The 20281-nt window shown below is 42.2% G+C and overlaps 1 protein-coding gene across 1 annotated transcript in view; it reads right to left on the bottom strand.

The window, feature by feature from the left end:
* The window catches only part of RAPH1 (Ras association (RalGDS/AF-6) and pleckstrin homology domains 1), a 293904-nt gene that overhangs the window by 231954 nt on the left and 41669 nt on the right, over nucleotides 1-20281 (bottom strand). The window lies entirely within an intron of this gene.

Here is a 20281-nt window from a genome sequence, read left to right as displayed (position 1 = left end):
TCTTGTTGCTTTCTTTTAATCCCTTGTGCAGTATACAGATAATGTTTAGGATTATTTTTGGACATTTTTCAGTTTCTTTCTGTCACTTCAGTACCCCCTAATCAAAAGGAGCTGGAAGAAGAAAAATATTGGCAAAATGAGAAAAAAAATCTATGAAAAAAGTAACATGAGCTGAATTTACAGAGTGACAAAAAAAGGGATTAAAATAAAACAAAGAAAGTTTAGAAGAATAAATAAAAAGTCTGATATTCTCATAGGTCAGCATTTCAAAAAGTCAAAACTTTCTTTGGAAAATCCCAGTTTTGTGAAAAAGATCATTTCAGATGGGAAAAACATCAACCAGGAATATTTCAGCCAACCCTTCTAGAAAATCCCCTTTCAAGAAAGCAGAAGTGTGAATAGTATTCAAATAAGCTTCAGAAAATCAGAGTTTGGGGGGTAAAATAAACTACTAAGAAACAATCTCAACTTAAGTTTTTTGCTTGCCATGTAAAGGTTTAGAATTGTAACAGAGTTTTTCCAATTGTATAGCAGTCCGTGAGGTGAGTTCTACAAGCTGGGCCTCTCCATCTTCATCTTCTACTGTTTTAAGAGGGAAATCACTGAAAAAAGGACTTGGCTCCTAGAACAGCACCAAGCAAAATCCTTTTTCAATCATTTTTCCTGCTCTTGTAAGATCAGTTTCTGTCATACAATAGGTAACAAGATCCAGGATCAGTAAGATGCTTTCAGCCATTCTGATTTATCCTTGCTGCAAGTTGCTCCATATATATTTATTTACACTCATTAATGTCCTTTACGTCTTCCTGGTCCGTGCCTGTATGGACTGTATGAAGTCAGTAAGTCAATAAACCAAATAGGTTTGTGTGGCAAAGAACTACTTGTAATCTTGCAGGTTAAGACCTGAAATAAAAATTTACAATTGGAGCAAAGCAAGCTGAACTTAATCTTGCTGAACAGGTAGCATGATCTAATGTGAACAGGTGAAAGATTTTAAAGATGACAACTACAGCCACTCTAAAATTTGAAGACGGATATATGACAAGAATATCTCATTTAGAACACCTGCATATCTTGGGTTGGTTTGAAATCCAAAGCTCAACATGTATTTTGCAAGTTTATCTTCCTAGCCTGAATTATGAACCCTAAATCTGAATGCTCTTGGAGTTTAATGATTGAATTCAAGATTGGAATTTTGTACCTAATATATGTGAATGAAGTGCCATTATGAAATGTCATGGGCCATTTTCCCCTAGCATGGGTATTTTGTTACCTTCAAAGTTCAAGTAGTTTCAAATTCTGCCATACTTCTTACAGATTTTACAAAGTTTTTTTAAGTCTAGGGGAAAAGAGGCTCAGGAACTAGGGTAAAGGAAACTAATCAGAACAAGGATCTAAACTGAAGATATTGTGCACTGTTACTCATAAAGTGTTTTACATGTGTAGTGTCCATTACACACGTGAATCTACAACTTGCCATGCAGAAGAACGTATCAATAATAAAAGCAGAAAACGTACATGTCACTGAAATTACTTAGGGAAGTGATTGACCATCTGTACTTGGCTCTGGTGAGGCCATACCTCGAATGCTGTGTTCAGTTTTGAGCCCCACACTACAAGAAGGACATGGTCTTAAATTGAGCCAAGGGAGGCATAGGTAGGCTATTAGGAAAAGTTTCTTCACTGAAAGGGTTGTAAAGTATTGGAATAGTCTGTGCGGGGAAGTAGCTGAGTTACCATCTCTGGAGATCTTCAAAAAATCTGTAGATGTAGTGCTCAGTGACACAGTTTATTGGTGGACTTGGCAGTGCTAGACTAAAGGTTGGACCAGATGATCTTAGAAGTCTTTTCCAACCTGAATGATTCTATGATACTGTGATTCTATGAGTTAAAAATAAATCCAATTTTTTACTGGGGACTTCTGCCCATACAAGGTTTACCAGGGAGCTGGACCTAAGTCTTTGGTTTTGGTTTGACTCTAAGTTCAAAGAAACTCTCAATACACCCAAGTCCTTTGAGTTGTCCAGTCCTTTATCACTAAAGCAGTCTACCGCCTGTCATAAAAAATTCCCATTTCCCCCGTAGATGAAATTTTGAGATTTGTATTTATGTTCTGTGATTATGAGTTCAACTGGGGGGGGGGGGGGGGGGGGGTGACTGGAGAAGATGAAGGAATGGGAAGGATTAAACAGCTTTTCTGGAAAAATGAGCTCGACAGGTATGAACTGGAGATATGAAGAAGAGGTCAGGGAGTGAACATCTTCTAAATGAGTATGTCTGAGCTATTTAATTCCTCCTGGGAGTCATAAGATCTCCTATGGCTTGAGATCAATTTTTAAAAAGAGATAAATCAGCTCTGATTATCAATGAGAAAGATTTAGCTGCTGCACACATCAAGCATAATCATTTTTAAAAACTGCAAACATTAACAACTTTGAAATACTGAACATCTTCCACATATTAAATCCTGCATCAGTCCTCCCAGTTTTTAGTACTCTGTTGGCAAATCCATCACCTACCATATTTCATCCTGTCTCAACACACTGCAGGGGCAAGCTTTACTGCATCTTATTGAGTTTGCTGCTGTCTCTCAGATTTGAGGCAATGACTTAAGGCCTGGATTGTGCAAAGACTTACAAGGGGGTATTACTTTCCTCCTGTGGAGAAAGAAGGCTCATTTGCTGCCCCAGGTTTTCTCCTCAAAAAAAAAAAAAGTCTGAAACACCAAGAAAAGTGAAAAGGAAAAATGATGTCAGCACCAGCTGACAGGAGCAAGAGGGAACACACAGCCTTCCCCCAAGGTGGCAGTTTAACTGGTGCAATCTCTATTTCACGAGAACTCTGCCTAAGTTTTTCAGACTACTGAGGTCGAATTTTGGAGGAGGAAGCTCAAAACTTCTGTGGACTACAACAGACTAAAATAAACAACTCTTAAGACATACTGCCACAACAAAAAGTATCTTTGCTTCCAGTCAGTAATACTGATATTTAGAGTGATTCTTCAGGTCCTAGAAAGGGATGAAGACCAACTGTATATTTTTGTACATGTTATTTGGAAAATGTAAAAAATTAGCATTTTTTTGTTAGGTTTTAATTTTATTTTGCTCTTTGTACTTGCACCTCTGAGAAGTCTAGACTCACAGAAGGCAGTGAGAAGATCACAGAAACCCATGTCTGATTACTCAAGGGACTGACTGAAACACGCATTGGTGAATATGCACAATCTTTCAAGCACAATCTATTTATTCAGCAAAACACTGCCTGGCTTGGGGCTTCATTTCTTGTACCAGGGACTGATGGGGACGCTGCCCTGCCCTAACAGCACTTGTTTTCCTTCTGTGGAGGTGCTCATCAGCCCTTGCCGGGGCTGTGCCTAACCCATGGGGCACCCTCTGCAGTCACGAGCAGCCTGGCCTGGCCAAGGCGCAGTATCGGGGTGTGAGAGAGCTGCTTATGAGCACCTCTCCACCTGAAACTCTTTCAAGCTGAGGAGTCACTTTTTCTGTATTGCCTTGTTTCTTTTTCACACAGCCAATGCAAAGAGGCACACGGCACTTCCTACCACAGCATCTGTCTCACCAGCTTCAAAAGCTAAAGGAAACTTCATCTCCATCAGGACCCTGACCCAGATGAAAGGAGCCCTGTCTTTCCTGCTAAGTGTGTTGGTAATCTTTCCGTTTAGAGAAAAGGTGTGCTCTTTACTGGAAAACAGACGCACTAGTGAAAATGGTCACCCGTGTTGAATAATAGCTCGTGAATCATAATTTCCACTGAGAATTTGAGTAAGAGAAAATATCCTATTAACTCAGGATGAAGAAAATGTGCATTTTGTGAGAAAACAGGCTTCTATTCATCTTCTTAAACAAAATTCTAACACTGGGCACAGTTACTAATTCAAACACAAGACTGCATCTCTCCTTCGGTAATTACAACTAGCCGAAGCACCTTTCAGAGACCTGAATTGTGTGCCAGTAATGGGGACCCATTTCCCTTTCCACAGAAAACGTCACTTGGTCAGTTGTCACTGATAAAAACAACAGCTGTGAATAAAAACATGCAGAAAAGCATTGCTACGGCTTAGCTAGTGCAATGAAATGTACGCAGTGGATTTTTTTAATGTAGACATTCAGTCAGATTGCTTTGATGGCAAACCAGAGCATTACACCACATGACCATGGAATCACTTCTGAGTCATTTTCAAGCTACACTTTCTCTGCTTTCTGTGGTGCTGGCAAATGCAGACAAAGAATGAGAGTCTAGAGCAACAGCCACGAGGATCTGTGCATTTCTCAGGCGTACAAGTGATATACTCCAACTGAGTGATCCATAACAAGTGACCAGTTGTACTGAGCAATCCATAAAGAACCTGCCTGGCTCTGTGGCACCCTTAGGTTTCCAGAGACCTTGCCCTAAGAGCCTGTTGGCAGAAAAGTGCAATTCCTTTGCCTGCGTACAGAAGCTCCAGCAGGTGAGTTCCCCAGTACTGTCACAGGATGAAGAGATTTCAGGTCAGGAAGGAAATTTTTTGAGTTGTCAGGACATGAACCTAGAACATGGTTCATTCACCAGTAAGCTGCTGGTGTCCTGTGCAATCTGAGAGTCATCAAACAGTTTAGACACTGAAATGCTCAGCTTTCTCCAGCCCAATGGATAGGTGTTTGGCTTTGGATACCACAGCCCTGACTAAAGTACCATGGTCTCACATCCCATGTGCCTGGGAGCAGCACTTCACCAGGGGACTCACTGCAGCAGTCACAGAGCTGGAGATGGGATGTAGCACAGTCCTGAAGCCTCATGGCTGCATGCTCTCAGTACCATCCTGAGGACTGCTTATGAACTTCAAGTGAAAAATTCAGGGGTAAAGTACCAAAACAGATTTAGAATCAGAACTACAGCTTGTCCCTCTTCGCACTGACTGCCAGCAACTAGAGGTCTTACAGCGATTTCTCTCTCCCACATGCTTTCCCTTTCCCCAGTGAATCCTCAGCCTGCTGCAGGATGTTTAGACCACCTCTCCTGGGGGTGCTCTTTGATAGCCAGAGGGATGCTCAGTAAAGCACACAGCACTGGGTAAGCCACATGCTACTGACACAGTTACAAATCACCTCAAGTAGGCATTTTGCAGCTGGATGCTGGCTACTGCCTGTGCCTGCGGGCAGATGGGGACCCGTATCTGCCAAGGGCAAGGGAACACCTATGACAGTTTTGAATTTGGGGAGGTTTTTCGCAACCATTTTATATATCATTGTCTGGTATCTCACATATTGCCAGTGTTTCCTGTGTCACAGATTAACACTGCTGCAGAGAAACTATTCAGCATGTTTAGAGCTATCTCCAATTGCTACCCTCGAATACAAAGTGAGGCCTTAGTGCAATGGGAGCAACATGAAAACCACTGGGGGGGTCTGGATAGCAGAAGCAGCTTTAAGCTCTCCGGAGAGTGTAGAAGGAAGGAGAGACTCCCTCTCTTCCCCTTTTCCTACCTCCCTCCTTTGTGTAGCAGAATTCCCCCTTGGGGCCCTGTGATACAGTGGCCTACTTTCCTTCCCTGCAGAAGCCTCTGCTCATGGTGTCTTCTGTGATTCTGGAGAGAAGGAAGAGCAGAAAGGGTTTCGCATGTAGCACTGCTCATATAGGAAGCCTGGTGGAAGAGGAGAGACCTGCTCTGCAAGCCAGATGAGGACTATCCTTTGTTGCACTTCAGGGAAGATTTAATCGATGCCTGTCAGCTGAACTGGCTCCCTTGGAGGGAGGAAGGGTAAAGAAACCAATGCAAGGCTGAACAGAAGAAGAGAGGTCAACATTCCTCTGGAGGACCTGTATTCAAATAGTGCTTTGCAAAGCCATTTAATTTCATAATGTAAACTGTATGGACAAACTTTAACAAAACTATGCAGAAATCAAGTGACTTGGACTTTCTTAACAAACATTGAAATTCAGGTCACATTTGCTTAAAATACAGTTAATCTGTGAATCCTTTTGCTATATCTGGCTACTTTGTTTTTTGATTTGACATCAAAATAATGCCAATTTCACAGTCCTTTCAAGGTGTGCTTGCTGTATAGTCAAACGTTTTATGAAGCTCTGTGATTTTCATTAAGTTTGTTTAAAGATTTGAGCCAAATTCATTCCCTGTATTTGCAGATAGAACTTATGTAAAATGAACTCTAATAAAATCGAGCCAAGCTGTTTTTCTGTGGCTGCCAGGTGGTCACTGCTAACAACTCCGCAGGCTGGTTCCAGCACCGCTACAGCACAGCTCTCACTGCCACCTCCCTCCTACTGCCCCCAGAGGTCCCTGGGAGCTTCCCTTCCTGGCAGCTCGCTGCGGTCCCATTACACAGGCCGGATGTTTCAGGACTAGCTTTCTTTAGGAACCTTCCCTGACTCTTAAAGTTTTGTCAGAGATACAGATTTTCCAGGCTACCCGCAAGAGCGTTCAGCACAGCAAATAGGTCGAGACTAAACTGACTGCGTTGATAACTGTGGAGAATTCCCAGAGGGTTGCAAGGGGCAGAAAACAGTCTCTGATGCCAGCCTCTTTCCTAGCACAAATTTCTAAAACAGAGTTTTCTCTGCTACGTCAAAAAGGGCTGAAAATCAATGAAAAGTGCTTGAAAAGAAGCTGATTCTCCGATTCTGTGTGTGTGCATCTGGGTCTACAGCACAGTTCTGCTGGCATCTGCACCCGTGGACAGCTCTAGGAGCAGTCCCACGGAACACATACAGAGAGATGCCAGGATCCTTACGCAGTGCTGCAATACGTGGTACAAGTAATGGTGCTTGTAAATAACAGTAAATAAAAATAACAGTAAATAAAAATAACAGTAATGTGAGCGCACATATGAACAATCAGGTCTTCGTTTAGGAGTTCAGCTGGTGAGGCCAACCAAAAAAGAAGCATTTCTCTGTGTGTCACTGCTCTGCAGGGCCACCAGCAACAAGAAATAAATGAAATATTCTCAGAATGAAACTAAGAGTATACAACCCTGAATGCACAGAGTAAGCAGATCTGCTGAAAGATGGTACTCTCCCTGCTTGTAATCACAGCAAGCATATGCTGCTACTAGCAGTCTGCCTTCTGAACAAACCCAGACAGTGTCTCATGACAGGGATCAAAATCAGCAACTTCAGCAAGACTCATCTTCAGGGAAGAAAAAAGGCCAGAAATCTTCTATCAAGATTGTCTGTGTGTTGAGAATATTGATTTCAACATTACCAAGACAAAATTAGTGATATAGAAATGAATTATTAAACACACAGCTTCCAGGAACTGAAACCCTACAAACTAAATCTCTTTTTGGAAGTTGTATTTTATCTAAACACAGTGAGACTTTGATGATCAAATAACTTAATCTATCAAATATGCTGTAGTGTTTCTGAGGAGGATGGAACTGTTGCACCCTTTCTTACTTGCTTGTCGTGTTCCCAAATACATACATATATGTACCGTCACTTTTCTTCCTAAAGAACAAGTGACACAAGGAGCTAACATGCCATTTCTCTCTGCTGTTCTGTTTCATTCTTCTCCTCCTTCTCCTTCACATTTGTCTGCTGCCTGTAATTTGGAGGTTCCTCAGTTCAGCAAGCACGCTTAATGCTGTGTGGGTACTGCAAGGCCCTCACTCCTCCTCTCAGCCCTTCCAGCACACGCAGTATGAATAAATTAAAATCACAAAAGCCTTGCCCATCTCTGCACATCTCCTGAACCCCACCTGCCCCCAGCCCACCCAGCTGTGAATGAGCAATGCTGACAGGGCTGGAGGCTGCAGCCACGGAGATGTCACCCCAGCCCCGCTGCCTCTGTGTGTGCTGCGAAGCCACAGCGAGCGTGCCCTCATTGCATGTGAGCTGATAAGGCACCGACATCCAGCTTTGATCTTGACCTTCACCTTTTGACTATGAACAAGCGTGTGCGAAAACCTGTTTACCACAAAGCAGAGCCTGCAATGGGTGTATCAAGGGCAGCCGGAGTCCATGTACTTCGGGCCCAGACAGTAGGGGTTCTGTATGCAACAAAAAGTTGCTTCTTTGTCATGATCACCAACTTGCCTGTGAGCGTCCCTTGGGAATTCAGAAGGTCCCAGATTGCCCACAGCAAATGACGTTGTGCTGGGTCTGTCTGGGATGGAGTTAACTTTCCCTGCAGCAGCCCACACAGTGCTGGATTCAGAGCACCCCAATATATTCTGGGGTCCAAAATATATTTAGTGTTACCATAATTACATTCAGGTTTGTAGGTGAAAGGTTACTCTGCTCCAGCTATGCCCCTGCATCCTGCAGCGTGGGTTCTCCACCTCTGGGTCCCACCCATGGACACAGCCAGTGAAAGCTGGGAGTCTTTCAGGGTTGGGGCTCCCTCCTCAAAGAAGGGCCTTTCAGGACCTGCACCATCATCACTGGGCAGGGAGCTGCTTTTCGGGAGCGTAGATCCAGTTTGTGAGCAGAGGCACAGCGAGAGCTCCAAAGCCGTAGTGCAAGCTTTGGCTGGAGACAGGCCTAGCACTCAGTGGGCTGCTAACTTTGCTCTGGAAGCCTTTGAAGATTGAGGGTGTGCATTTTGAAGACCTGCATGATGCTGGAGAAGGCATTCCCTCCCCACTCTGTGAGACATAAGATCATTTTTGCTTTCAGAGATTTTCAAGAGGCCACCACCATAACACTGCTCCAGCGACAGTTTTGAGGAGAATTCACAGCACAATAGATGTAGCTGTGACACAACTTCTGCCTGTCACTGTGGAAACAGCCTGAGCAGCAGGAAGTAGGGGAGAGGCACTTCTGACGTGATGCCTTAGGATATTCTAATACATAACAAGAGAAGGTGTCAAGTGGATTAAGATAACACAATCGATACCCTGCGTTTTACAAGCATCTTTGGGTCCCTAATGCCTACTGGAGACGTGATGGTACATAATTATAGATGTGATCAAAAATGATCAGTGCACAGAACATCACATCATTTCAAGACCCTATGCAGATCAATATTTGGATGCTTTCTCTCAGTGAAGTAAAGGTGTATTCATTTGGTTTTTTTTAATGTGCATGATTCCCATGCAACCCGAGTGCTTTAACCCTTGTACACGTGGATCTTTATCATTTCACCTGGATGAGAAATGCTACCACAGTGAGCAAAACAAGTGAGCTAACACCAGACATTATGCAGCCATAGCCGTGATTGCTGCTACCTCCTCGACTCTGTCTGAGTGAGAAGGATGCATGCAGCACAGAGTGGCCTTTGAGATGCCCTAGTTGTAGACGGTATAGTTCTAAAAACTGCTGAGATGCGTAAGCGGTTTTGACTTCCGAGAACTGGGTTGAATGATGGTTGAAAACTTCAGGTATAGATGCCACTTGTGTGTACTAGAGGCACATACAGACGATAAGGAAATCGTTATAATCAGTATCTTACTATATTATATACAAATAAAGACTATATACACAGTATATAACTATTACTGCATATACACACACATCTGTGCACATACGTGATTATAATCAGCCTGTTCTGGATGCCACATATACAGTCATGGCTGTTTTATGCCCAAAAAAAAAACAACCCTGGAAGAGTAAGAAAAATAAAATTATTTACAATTCTGAGTATACAAGAAGAGAGGGAGATACATACCCTACTATGATTTAGCAATAATTCCAAAATGGGAAGAACATCACTGTTTAAGGGGTGAAGAATTTCTTACCAGCAGTTGGTAAAAGATTTATGGGCATGAAGTTGATGGACTGTGATTTCAGAGTGCCCCATTCTAAAAGTTATTGGGGATATTTCAGTTGTGGGTCCAGTTTCGTGAGGGGTAAGACAAGGTAGACTTGAGCTCTCAGGGCAGAGTGGGCTATCTGGTGTGCATGAAAGTCAAGTACCTGAGCCTTGGGTTCATAGAGCAATTTTTTTATCCTTAAAAAATGGCATACACCCCTAGGACAAGGGATGTGAATGCTCTAAAGGGTATTGCCACATTTTTTTTGCTGTTATGAAAAAACTTCATTATGTTGGTACTTTAATGAGGGAGGAATACTATGGCATTGACAGCACGAGGCCTGGTAAGAAGCGAAGCTGCTAGAATAGTGTCAGAACAACAGGGTTAAACCTTGTGATCTGCAGAACAAGGTCCTACAGTGCTGCCAGCAGGACGAATGTATTTTGAGGTGGGCCTGAATCCTCACTAGGAAAGAGATCCACAAGTGATGAAGAACTCCTTTGTTCTAAAGGAAGAGAAAAAGTTCAGGACAGGAAAATTATTTAGAGCCTTGCCAGTACATAACCTTGGTACATCTCTGCATGGCTATGGACAGATTTATATTTTTCAAGTCCTGGAACACAGCACTTCCCTCAGGCAGCTATCACAGACACACAAACATATTCAATCCCATCAATACAGAGGTTGTTGTATATGTCACACAAAGAGATCGCTGAAAATTGTCCTGCACTGAAGGGTGGAAGCATTCACTTTTAGATGGTGATGCAGTTGCTATTGAGAAACTCATAGTCTCTGAATTTAACATTTCTTTTCCCCCACATTTTGTGTCCTGCTATTGCAAAACAGAGATACCTGCTAATGAGTCCACCACACAATTTTATTTTTAGCAGAACAAGGCACAAAATTATTTCTCTCTATCTTTGTGTCTCTTAAGCTAGAGATATAGTTTGGACAATTTGTGAATGCCAGAATTGGATGGGGAGCCTGTGGCTTTTTTAAAGGAATCTCAACAACTGCAGTCTCTAGACCCTAGGGATATTCTTTTCTGGGGAAACAATCAATGGTACGTGTTTGTATTACAAGCCCAAACCCCACAAAGAAATCCATTATTATCATTTTACCAGTCTATACCCTCCTTCCTGGGTATCTCAAAATCAATCATCATAACTCTGACGTTCTCTCAAATTAATCTAGAATTGCCAAAGTTAAAACATGTCTTCTGAGAGACTTTTCTCCCTCACATCATTTGTCAGAGTAGGTAACAAACTTACATTCCCTCTCTAGCACATGCACAAAAGGAGACATCAGGAAATAGAGTGAGGAAAGGGCCCTCCTGAGGAATCAGAGCAAAGGTTAGAGGATAGCTAAAAATCTGCAAGATTTGTCATTCTGAAGAGAAATATAACTTTCCCTTTCTCAAGAAAAAATTCCATTTCAGGCAGAAGCATGAGGCCTCAGGATTTCCCACATGGCACACAACCCATGGAAAAGGAAAGGAACATATTAGCAAGTTCAGCCAGAAAGGAGTACATTCATGTAGACACGTGAAACTGGAGACATCCACTGAATGACAAACAGACAAACTATTTAAAAATTTCTGCGCAATAAATTTGACCAAAAAATCCTCCCCAAATTCAGCACTGTGAAACATGCTAGTAAATTCTTCCAATGTCAGTTTTCCCCAGAATACATGGCTTCAGCATGTGATGCATAAAACACTGAATGGAAGTACAGAGGTGTCTCTTCAAAACATGTCAGCAACAGGTCAAAGACATACACTGCTGTGTATATACATTACACAAACTTATTTCATAGCCTGTTCTACTGCTGTTTGTGCTAATTTTGAATGATGCAACTTGTCAGACCCGTTGCAAAATTTCTGCCTCAAGCATGACATAGATGTGGTGATACCTGAGGTGTCAAAGAAACCCTTCTCTGAGTGACAATTGAGAATGAGCAGAAATGTGGCTTTCTTAGAATTTCTTGTCCAGTTCTGCACCTTACGCAAAATAACACGATTGTACTTAGCCTACAGTAGTTACAGTCTTAGAAAGGCCCTGGGTGCTTTAAAATGACTTTGAGAGGTCTCCAACTGGCATTCTGGAAAAGATGTGCTACCATATAAAAAGGGTGGGAAAGAAAAGGCTTTAAAAATAACTATGGAGGGAGAGAAACAGCTGGGAGACGTATGGGGCTAATTACCCTAATGACCTTTTTTTTTTCTTTCCATTCCTTTGATCCTCTGTCTTTTGATTAAGCAATAGTTCAGCTGAAAAACTATACCACACTTGGTAGCCAGCCATCAGCTGGGTTAAGGTTAAGGTCTTATCTTCAAAGAAGAAAATACCAGAATCAACCTGAAAACTCACTGGTGGCTGAAATGAGAGCTACTCTCTAAAGGACGTGTATTTGAATACGGTAAAGCCGAGTCTTACTCCTCCATGCTTCAGAAATAACTGGCCCAGCCTAAGCCAAGTGATGTGGATAAAAGAAACTTCAGTCTGTCTCACTCTGAGCAGGAACACTGTGATCCTGCCGAGTATCTGCTGACTCCAAAGGCTGCTGCGTGGTGTTCTGGAAGTGCTGGAGTGACTCAGCAAACATTTTACATTCACAGGCTGAAGTACTATTTAATAAGATGTGTCACTGTAAACATACTCTTGAAACGACTTATACCTTTTAAATCATTTAGACATAGGATTAAATCCATGGAGACCCTCAGATCCAACCCTATAGTGTCTCAACTCCACAGAAAGACTGCTGTATGACACTGGTATGAAAGATGTGACTAAACCAGATGTCCTTTCTTCTTTGCCATGGCAGCACAGGTAATGGGGGACCACTGGAATGCCTAAAAACATCTGCAAAAGACTTCAAACACAGAAGTACCACCACCTGTAAAACAAAACTAAACAACATGACTAAAAAAGCTGATCAAGTCCCAGTTCTTTACTTTTTATCTTCCACTTAATGTCTCTTCAGAGTTAAGATCACTAGGTCATTTTTGGAGCTGTTGAAAAATAATGAGCAAGAAAAGAGATACTTTTTAAATTAAAATGTCCAGAAAGGTTTCCTATCAAGGGATAAGATGAAAGAAATATGATTAAGCTTGTTGAAAATGTTTTGCAAACATTCCAGACACGTTTGAAGCACTGTATTTGCTTTCAACAAATTGCATCACCAATTAGTCATTTGTACTGAGTTTTGAAAGTCTGTTCAAAAGATCTCTTGCTGTGCTGTGTCGCATACAACTACAGGTGCAACAAAATGAAGGTCTTGTTTTCTTGCTGTTGTTGAGCCTGCTTGAACTGGCCACGTATAAATTTTGATCAGAAATACAGAAAAAAGGAGTTGCTTAGGGCTTGCCCAAAACTGTCAAAAAAATTTCCACCCAGGTTCCCTGTCAGCCAGCCTTCGTGTAGCATGTACGCAGTGGATACGAGTGTATATACCCATCTGTCAAATCCGATGGCTCTGGTGTGAGCAAGTCACCGAAGAGTCACTTTCAGGGAACATGTCTATGAATGTCTTCTTCACATTGAAGTATCTTCATAACAGACAAGTGAGCTGAGCAGTGCCCAGACTCATGTGCGGCCAACCTGTCCTATGGTTTCTCTCTATAACATTGTCAAAAACTCCCCACCTGGACCTATTAAGAGTGGTGATCATTTTGCATCCCTGCAACATAATTTCTGCCCTCAGCTTTTATCAGTGAATACTGGCTGGAGCATCTCTGCGTGGAAGACAGGTCACAGTTTAAATCCACATAGCCAAGGCCATTTATGATGGTCTTACTTGCCCTTTTTTCTCTGGTAACAGTGTCAACATGACTCACAGGAATTTAATGCACATTGTCCTACATGTGAGGACAATAAACGCTATTTGTTCTTTCCCCAGAAGGGTATACAACATAACTCGTGTATAGAAAACACGACACAGCTCTACCATGACCATGCATATACACCAGAGATGTTTTGTGACTATCTGTGGTGATGAGGAACTCATGAGCAGCCCCTCAGCAGTATTACTGAACGTAAGGGCTAGTTTACCATCCCTGGAAAACATTTAAGCACCACTAGAGATTTTCAGGATAATCTTTCCAGCCATCTGTTCGCTGCTCAGCAGAATCTCAGGTGACCTGGCCTACTTGTCCTGACTTTGTTCACGTGGAACAATAATTCCTGAAGGGATGAATAATAGCACTGCAGCATAAATTATGCCCATTTCTTACCTCCCTAAGGAGATTTGAAAAGCAGTGTCTTCAAAAATGTTGTTCCAGCTGTAGGGATAGTGTATTTCACCTAAATCCTCTTCCCAAGAATGTGAGGGATTCAAAGATTTAACTGACAGGATTGTAAAACCTGAGCTGATGATTTATGGGCAAAAGTCCAGCACAGGCTTTGCTGGACAGAGAGCAGTAAAAGCTCCCATCACTTGTCCTCTCTCCTCAAACCACCCCTGTCCAAACTGCACACACTTTTGAGACCCCCACCCAGATGCTGAACTTAGTATGCCATGCCAGCTACTACTTCTCCAGCCACTGTTTCTTTTTCTTTCCTTCTACAGCTATAGTGATTTCAACCATGTAAACCTTGTCCATGCTTGCATGTCTGACTTTTTGTAAATCTTGAGTTCTTCCATCCTTCTTGTTCTCTGCACTCTAAAATCTCTATCTACTTTGAAATTTTCACTGGCCTACATCTGTTAATAACCTTTTCCAAAGGCTCTTTTGATTTCTAACACACTCACACAGTGTCATATGATAAAAGGAGGGCCCTTCCCTTCCCTTCCCTTCCCTTCCCTTCCCTTCCCTTCCCTTCCCTTCCCTTCCCTTCCCTTCCCTTCCCTTCCCTTCCCTTCCCTTCCCTTCCCTTCCCTTCCCTTCCCTTCCCTTCCCTTCCCTTCCCTTCCCTTCCCTTCCCTTCCCTTCCCTTCCCTTCCCTTCCCTTCCCTTCCCTTCCCTTCCCTTCCCTTCCCTTCCCTTCCCTTCCCTTCCCTTCCCTTCCCTTCCCTTCCCTTCCCTTCCCTTCCCTTTCCCTTCCCTTCCCTTCCCTTCCCTTCCCTTCCCTTCCCTTCCCTTCCCTTCCCTTCCCTTTTCCCTTCCCTTCCCTTCCCTTCCCATTCCCTTCCCTTCCCATTCCCTTCCCATTCCCTTGTTATTTGCTTTCCCTTTTTCTCTTCCCTTTTTCCCTTTCTTTAGGGCTGGACTTTGGAAGAAAGTTTAAGACCTAGTAGCTCTAAGTCAGTGGCAGAAAATGGAGCCCAGAGCAGAGGCAAAGGATTTGCACCCTTCTGACAGGTGTTGCTGACAGTGATTACAGGCAGGTCCCAGTGCTGTTACCTGAAGGAATTCAAGTGGCCGCTAAGGGCAGTCCAGACCCAGAATGTACTCCTACTCCTGGCTGTAGGTGATTTAGTTAATCTGTTCTTGCATTTCTCCATTCCCACCTGCTGCTTTCACTGACAACCAGTTTCTCCTCTCCCATGTGCACTTGTAGTTTAGGTCACTGAGGAAAAACTACCGTATGCTACTTAGGAGACATAAAACTCAGCTCCGAGTGAGTGGGACATTGAGGGAAGGATCTGGATGCTGCCTCCAGCCCAGAAGGCTGGAGCAATGGAACAGCTGCCGTAGCACATTTGCTGCCTTGGATTTATATGGCCTGATATATTTATCTAAGGCTTAATACAAAGAGAGACCTGGAGAAGCCTTGGTCTAGGCTCTCTTCGCGGGAAGGCTCATAATTTAGCTTTATCAGATGACCGAGTTCTACAGTGGAGGAGGGGAAAGGCACTCGTGTCACTAAAAGCTAAAGTCGAAATCATCTTTACTGGCACACGCTTTACCAGTTTCAGCACAGGTGACTCAAGAAACACAGAACTGAGTCATTCTTTCAGTGACATCAATGCTACCTCCAGCGAATAGCCAAAATTCACCAAAAGAGCTGCTTGATAGCGCTGCTTCTGTTTTTACTCATCCTGTACCTGTCACAGGACAATTATTGAATGTTGGTTTTTGAGCTGAGGCAACCTGTCACGTTTTCTAAATGGGGGACATGGCAAATGGTGCAGTGATTGTGTCCAGAGGCAGGGGACCATTCTGGGGACAGGCAAAGTGATGGCAGGCAAGCCTCTGTAAGCTGTGCCCCAGAATGGGCTCCGGTTCTTGAACCAAAAGGTTTGAGCCGATTACTTTTGTGATGCCTGTAGGCACAGAACACAAGTGTGCCAACTGCCTGCCCTCTCCCGTGCAGGAGGAAGAGCAGAGTGAAAAAACACGTAGGCAGGGAGCCTGGGTTCAAGCCTAACCCCCAATCTGGTGTGATAGCCTGTGTGACACACACCCATCATGCAGTTACTAGAAATTTTCTCTCTCGGGGACTGAAATCATAAGGGGCATAAATTCATAACTCGAATTGAAGTCAAAGTATCTTACCCATATCTTCAACCCCTATCTTCAGGACAATATAGATAGTGTCAAAGCTGTAAGAAGATACGGTATGTTTCCTGACATCATTCCTTTACTCCACTTTGATCCCAACACCTAAATTTAGGATGCAGCAGTTAGAACAAGGTCTCAATGTGGTGAAATAGGATGTTCAAAAAAACCCTAGCATTTTGTTTCCTTTCTGCTGGGTTTAAACTTTTAGATCAAATCACCCTGAAAAAGATGTTTGTGCAACAGGAAAATGTGGTATCAAGATTATCAGAGGAAGGTAGACAATAATATATTTCGTGTAGACTTGATTGCAAAAAATGACAAGGAAACCACAGGACATCGCTGTGAATGCAATGGAACAAGGCCATGAAGCGTGTGTTGTGCGCCACAGACAGAAGGGTTTATATAGACTTGAATGAGATTCAGTTTAGATCAAAAGGACCTTCAATCTTTTTTTTTTCTTTTTAAGATAGAGACGTCTTTTTGGCATTACACAGCTTGTGGCTATTGAGGCAGATCTGAAGGTAACAGGATATGGAGCACTTACTTCTGATTTACTAGCACAAATGGCTTACCCAGGCATGGAAAGTAAACTGTTTTAAGCCCTTCAAGATCAGAGATAAGACTCATTAAAAGGACCGTCTGAGGAGTTTTTTCTCATCATTTCCTTGCCATGCTAATTTGGTACTAAGGTACTTCCCTGACTGGCGTATCTGCACAGCACGACACCCAGATTTTGTAACACATTCCCTGCGCTAACCTCCGTGCCGTGCCCCCCCCCATCCCCGCTCACTCTGCTGTTGCATCTTCCCGTTGTCTTCTTAACCTGCTGCCTCTCACACTTCTTGGGTCAGGACTAGTTGTTCTTCTGATTCCTATTTTCCTACAGCATCTTCCTCTGTGAGCAGGTGGGAAGTAACGACATGACAAACACACCCTAAATATTGCAGAAATGGGCAATTTGATCACCAGGACCCCCTGACAGAATGGCACTTCGCAGCAACCTAAAATGCTCCTACCTCAAACAGTAGTCTGCAAGAATTAAAATGCACACCCATCCAGTGCAGTGACAACTCACAAAAAATACTTCACTGTGCTTTTTCTGTGTATTTCTTCCTATTCCAGAATCCATTGGACCCTGAAGAATTTTGTGCTGAAATGTAATGCCCACAAGGACATCCTAGTACAGATCATTTACTTTGTAGAGCTGCTGTTTGTTAGGAAGCAATTTTCTCCCTCCTTTCCCTCCCTTAGAAAGCTTTGTCCTTTGGTTCTTGTCAACCTACCAATTTTGCAATTTAAAGCTCATCACAATTTAAAAACTGCAAGTGCAGATTCTTAATTACCACTAACAGAGCACCCAGAACAAGACGCACTTCATAACTCAGAACACGCACAAAACATCCTCTCTCAGCCTGATGGAGTTGGTGTCTCCTTCATACATGACTTGTTACATACTTCAGGTTCAGCTTGGTGTCCAGCCGCATGGATCGAAGCCAGGCTCACGGAGCAGACCGCCCTCATACTGTGGCTCCCAACCAGTGACCTGCTAAGTAACACCCACTCCTGAGAGCTATTCAAGGGGAATGTAGAGACAGAGCAGATGCTCCTCAAAGAAACTGTTCCTCAAAAGCAGGTGCTATGGAAAATGAGTGAAATCAAGCTCTTATCCTGCCACTTGTCTACCGCACTCCCTAATTCTAGCTACCTAGAACCTGCTTTCCTCCCAACAGCTCCCAGCAATCCTACAAGTTTCACTCCAGAAAGAAAAAAAAATCTCTTTGACCTCCTGTTTTCTAACCACTAGGCTCTTCTCATCTCAGCTTCTCCTCAGCATCTTCTGGAGAATACTAAAACAGAGACACTTTCCTTACTGCTCTGTCTTTTCCTGTTGCTTGGGAGATCCTAGTATGAAGAACCATTGCTCTGTTGACACCAATGAGAAATGCTGTTCATGAGCACAAATAATCTGGGCTCAGAGCCATTCCTAAGCAGGGCACAGGCATTAATGTTTGAGAAGAAGTTAATCAATAGGAATTTTGCAAACCTGAACCATTTTAAAAGAACATTTTTAATGCCCTGTTCACACTTAAAGATCTGGACAAAATCAGCTAACTGATTTTAGTCTTCCAAGGAAATAATGCAGGGAAAATGTGTTTTAACAAAGAACTCTCAAATATACAAAGAACATGTAATAACCCCTTTCATTCTGTATCTTTCCTTCTGGCTTTCTCAGAAACAGCTAGTCTACATGCCAGATTTTTCTTGCCTTACAACTGAGATGGCGCTGCCCAAAGTAATAGGACCATTCTGGAACTATGGCACTACTCAATGCATGTGAGCTCTCTATTAAAATACCTATATGCTCTGAATTTTTATGCTGGTACAAGCCTAGAGTTCTGTGCAATGTACTCTCTCTGTTAAGGAACAAAATCTTTTACATCTCATTTTCTCACATCAAGTTTTTTTGTTTTGTTTTGTTTTGTTTTTTGGTTTGTTTTTGGTTTTGTTTGTTATTTTTTGTTTTGTTTGTTTGTTTTATGTTTGCCCAACACACAGTGATCAAATGGTTCTGCCTTTATCACAAAATAAACCAAGCAGTGGAATGGGTCTCTGCTGTGATGAACAGTGTTTGGAAGCAGGAGGAAAAGCAGATGAGTCTAACCCTCATTAAAATTGTTCTTTATAAGAGAGTAAATGTTAATAGAACTCCTCAGTGCTCAGAGAAGACTTTGAATCAGACCTTATACTACTGGAAACATTTATTAAGAAAAAAAGAATATACTATTGCTACACCTAAGGTTTTCCAATGTGTTCGATATACTTGTTTTTTACAAGAAGCACCTCTCTCTTTCACAGAAACATTTCACATGTGTCAATGCAAAAGTGTCCCAATTTTGCTTTTGAAAATAGTTACTTTTCCTAATACGTAATACGACTTTCAAGATTAAAATACCAATTTCAGGTAAGTGATTCCGGAATTAGCTCATATATATTCACCCCCCCTAACAAATATGGCTACATAGTCAAGATGATTTAGATACTACTTTTAGGGTATTTTTTTTTTCTGGGAAACCTGAAAGATTCGACATAGAAAAATGAATAGATTTACAAACTACGTCACTAAATTCAGGTAACTCGCTTTCACACAGCCCTCATTTCAAGAACAAAATACAGTTTAATCTCCAAATTCTATAAAGTCTGAACAGTTAACTGAAAGGTGTCTTTGCAAATGCACGTTACATATTTAGGGAGGACTAAACACAACCAATACTGAGAATAAGACAGCGTTACTTTACAAAAATCTGGTCTCTCTTTGCTTTTATTATTAAAATTGTGCCTGTTGGAAATATAAACGCTACATTGCTATTACTCTAGAGCAATTTACTGCTCAGCCTTCCTCGGGTTCTTGCATGAATGTTCCTTTTATGTTCTTCATTCTGACTCTTCATTATGTTTTCTCTCCCGTTTAGGCCCAAATGACTTGAAAAGCTTAACACACTAACTCTTAAAATTTGATTTCTTTAAATAGATGGAATAATGGAAAATAGGATTTCTCTAGCCTGTCTTTGCTTGGAAGACAAAAAGTTGTGTTTGATTAAAACATAACATCAAAAAATGTACCTGCAAACTGATTTAAAGACAGCAAGAAATGGAGAAATCCCACCATTTCTTTTGAAATTTTATGCTGCTAGTTGATCTCTTTCACACTTAAAATCCTGATTATTTATTTGTGTGGGTAAATCCTTCTGGTCAGGCTGCCTTCTGAATTACTGCACATATGCTAGTGCTGTGTGGTTCTCTGCTCTCACAATATTTAGAATTTGGAACTGCAACTTGAAAAAACTTGCTCAAATCTTTTGTGAATACTGCTGTTTGCATTAGATAGCAGATAGAGACTCCGTCTAAGATTTCGCCAATAAGTGCACAGTAACTGTGTTTCTGCTACAGTACCAAAAAGACAGACTGAGGGGTTAGAGAGGGGTCCCTCCTTTTACAAATGAAGAAATGAGGCACTCCGAATGCTCTTTTGAGTTCATTTAGGGTAGTTTTGAACAACTGCCACATGTTGGGTTCATCTGAATTATTTTGAGTTTACAAAGGAATAAATTAAGATCAGAATCAGGCTCTG

Source organism: Anser cygnoides, chromosome 6 (genome assembly GCF_040182565.1).
Source record: "Anser cygnoides isolate HZ-2024a breed goose chromosome 6, Taihu_goose_T2T_genome, whole genome shotgun sequence".
NCBI classification, from domain to species: domain Eukaryota; kingdom Metazoa; phylum Chordata; class Aves; order Anseriformes; family Anatidae; genus Anser; species Anser cygnoides.
This window is presented reverse-complemented; position numbering and strand designations above follow the sequence as displayed.